Genomic DNA, 3,610 nt, shown 5'->3' on the forward strand with positions numbered 1-3,610 from the left:
GCATATTAACTATCTTGAATAAGATTCTTATATATGTTTTTTCTAGGTATTTTAATATCTCAAGAAATAAACTAGCAATTTCACCTAAAGTTGAAAAGGAACATCGAAGGCTATGGCCATCGGACTGGGAATGACTTGCCTTCTTCCCTTCACGCATTTCCACAATATTTGACCGAACTCTTGACGTCCTTTAGATTTGTTGTATGTTGTTATTTTTCTTTCAAATCTCATTGTATAAGTCGCCTTCTCATTTTGTTTTTTGAAGGCAAGTGTTGTCAATTCCACATTATATTTATGATTCTAGGGCTCTCGACTACCATTTCATATACACACGGTGCTCCTCCAACATTCGTCACGGTTCTCCTCGTCATACGAACCAAACTACGCAGCTTAAACACCACGGAGAATGATGGGTAGTTGAGATCTCCAGGCGCAAAGCGTAATTTGGGGCAGGATGTTGCATTCCTTGTCAGAATATGAATTTTCTTTGCTGTGTAATTAAGGCTACACAGAAAGCTAACGTAGTCGTCCATTCCAAGATCGTAGATGAGACCAGGATCCAAGGCAACATTGGGATTCACATGACCCACGCCCATTGCAAAGGTGCTTGCAGGTAAACCGATGAATGAGTCGGTGCTTGTAGGTAAACCAGTGAATGAGTCACCTATAGGGATTTCATGATTATCAAATAAATAAATAGTTCGTAGTTGAATCTAGTGTAGATGATCCATGGTTTGAGTCTTCTGGTACATCAATGAATTCATCCATTGCATCACTAAATTAAAGGAATGAGTCAGCTGAATCATTTGCTTGAAGGAAAGTATCATGTACTTGCAATGTAACATCAGAGCTTTGTTTTTCTTCTGTCATTGGACTTGTGTCCTCTTTTACATGTCTTCCATCCATTTGCATTGTTGCATTTTCATTAATTAGCTCACACGATGATAACTCATAACATGGATAATGTACTAGTTTGGCCTTGAACATTTCCCTCATGGCTGCAATGCGCCCAAGCATTTTAAGAGTTATATTCCTTTCACAAGAAGATAGTAAATAATATTTCCAATCTACAGCTAGTATGTGTTTCACAACTGCAGATGCATGTTGTTGGGGATGAGTCAATGGTGATATTACATATCCTCCACCTTTTATGCAGGCATGCACAAATCCATGACACGATGGACACTTCCTATGCTCCACATAATGATAAAGTATTACATAGGAACCATCATCCTATATTCTCTAGTAACAAAACAGCAACACATATCTTGGTGTTAATCCCCTATACAAGGAAGTGAGTTACTGTGGAACTTCTTGTGAACAATGTCTATGTGACCATCCAAGTGTTCAATAACTTTACAACAGAGAGAAAAAAAATCCCACTCTAATCTTGAGGGCCCAAGAGCCATAACAATCACAAATATTGATTCACAGGTTGCATCCACAACACCAACTTCCATCACTGCTCGATGATCACCCCAACACTTTCTTTTAAATTCTCTATCTCTTGCCTCTTCAAATAATCACAATCCATTTTCACAACCAAAAATTCTCCATGGTGAAGGTGAAGCAACATCAGTTGTTGGTTGCATTATAAACAATCATCTAATCCAATCCCCCAAATTTGTAGTTGTTCTGACGAGGGAAAACTCCTTTCTAGTACTACACCTAGAAGAGAGCCTCCTGTTCTTAGAATAAATTAAAAGCTTGTCTTCTTGATAGGGTTGGGCCTATAAAGCAGCTTCTTTTAAAAAATTCATCCACCTGGCAGCCTCTTCTGAACTCCTTACTCCCAACTTAAGGTTATCATCATGATTAGAGGAATCATATAAAGTAAAAACAAATAGGAATTTTCTGTGAACATTCTCTCTTCCATTGTCTGCAACACGTATGCGAAGGATGATATGCATTATTTTTACATGTTCCTCTTTGATGTATGTGGGTGGGGACTTGAAGCAAATGAGAGTATTCATGTGCAACATAAAATACTTCTTGTGAGAAGAATGCAATCTCAAGTGCTTGGGATGTATCGTGTACAACCATCCTTCCATGGTGCAGTCTTGCATTGCATAAAATATGAGAGAAAAATTCTAGCGTGGCTCCTAATGGATCATTGTTGGTGAATAGGCCAGCGAAGAGGTTGTTGTCATGAATGTGTAATTGCAGAACACACATATGTTGAGAGCTGAGTTTATCAAAATAGGTTTGCATGCCAGATGAGCAACGCCTACAAGCCCAACAATGTCATTCACATAAGGGCAAGACATCAATCCACATGTCATATTGTAATAGGATAAAGGAGGACGAAATGTAAGCTCACTATTCACTGCAGTGAACAATGTCAGCACATCAAAGACTATTGAAAAAATGCCTTCAATGTAATTAAAAATAAAAATTAATATCTAAAAAACCAAAAAACATTACTTTGTGAAATATCCTTTTATAATTTTATATATATATATAATATATGAGGTTGATCATATAATTTTGACACTTAACCATTTTAATATAAACCCTTTTATAATTATATATATATGTGTGGGGGGGGTTTATCCTATAACTTTGACACTTAACCATTTTAATCTAACTGAAATGCTGAATATTTCGAAGGACGCAGCTCTTAAAAATGTCGGTTTAATACATTTTATTTGTTATTAATTTTTCCATTCCAATGTCGACAATGGATTGGACGTTCAAGCTTTGGTGGCAGTTAGTAGAATTTGGAGTGGCTTGATTCCCTCGAGACCAACAACACACCCATCAGTTATATGTGGCGGAAGGCATGATATTCTTCACGGGATCTTCGATCTCTAGTAGACGTAGAAAATGTTTAAGCTTGGTTTGTAAAGAACTCGAATTGAGGTCCTTGACCTCTCTTTGGTAGACAAATAAGTAGAAATCTTGGATGACGGATTTTTATTTTTCCTTTGAATTCAAAACACATCGATTGAGACAGATTTATCACAATGGTGTCCATAAAATAACATTGGACTACCCACTTGCAATTTGATTATTATTTATGTTCTCTCACAAATTTTGTCTCTAATCTTTTTTCTATATTTTTTTCCTTTATTTTCCACGCTTAGATTATTGGCTGGAGAACGAATTTACACAAAATTCCTATCTTGTTAAATGGCCAAAATCCTGAAATGCTAAAAACTCAAAATAATCAAGGGAAACTTTGAGAATATTGTAGTTGTAGCCGAGAGCTAAGAGATATGTTTCCAGGAGGAATATAGTTTTTTCGCCAAGGTAGTGGTACCTAAAGGCCAGAATTAGACCATCAAGGTACCAAATATGACTCACCAATTAATGATGTAGAATATTTGGTAAATAAATACCTCTAATGAGGATAAAATAATAATATATTTAATAATGTATGAAGAATTTCTACGATGATGGGAGTATAAGGTGGCCTCATATTTATATCTAAGTAGGGTTCTTATTCATAATACTAGCGGTTTTTGAGACACGTCATTTAATCATACTAATTATTATTTTATTAAGAATTATATATATATATATATATATATATGAATGTATTTATGTACGTAACATCTTCACTTTCACTAATTGGTATGATTTTTTTAATGAAAATTGTTCATGGTTT

General features: G+C 35.5%; 1 pseudogene; it reads right to left on the bottom strand.

The window, feature by feature from the left end:
• Positions 1-275: 275 nt before the first annotated feature.
• Positions 276-2,051, bottom strand: LOC149241120 (protein ENHANCED DISEASE RESISTANCE 2-like; annotated as a pseudogene).
• Between the last annotated feature and the right edge of the window lie 1,559 nt (positions 2,052-3,610).

This window comes from Pinus tabuliformis, chromosome 8 (genome assembly GCF_031772625.1).
Source record: "Pinus tabuliformis cultivar Carrire ecotype Pingquan chromosome 8, CPIR1, whole genome shotgun sequence".
Lineage (NCBI taxonomy): Eukaryota > Viridiplantae > Streptophyta > Pinopsida > Pinales > Pinaceae > Pinus > Pinus tabuliformis.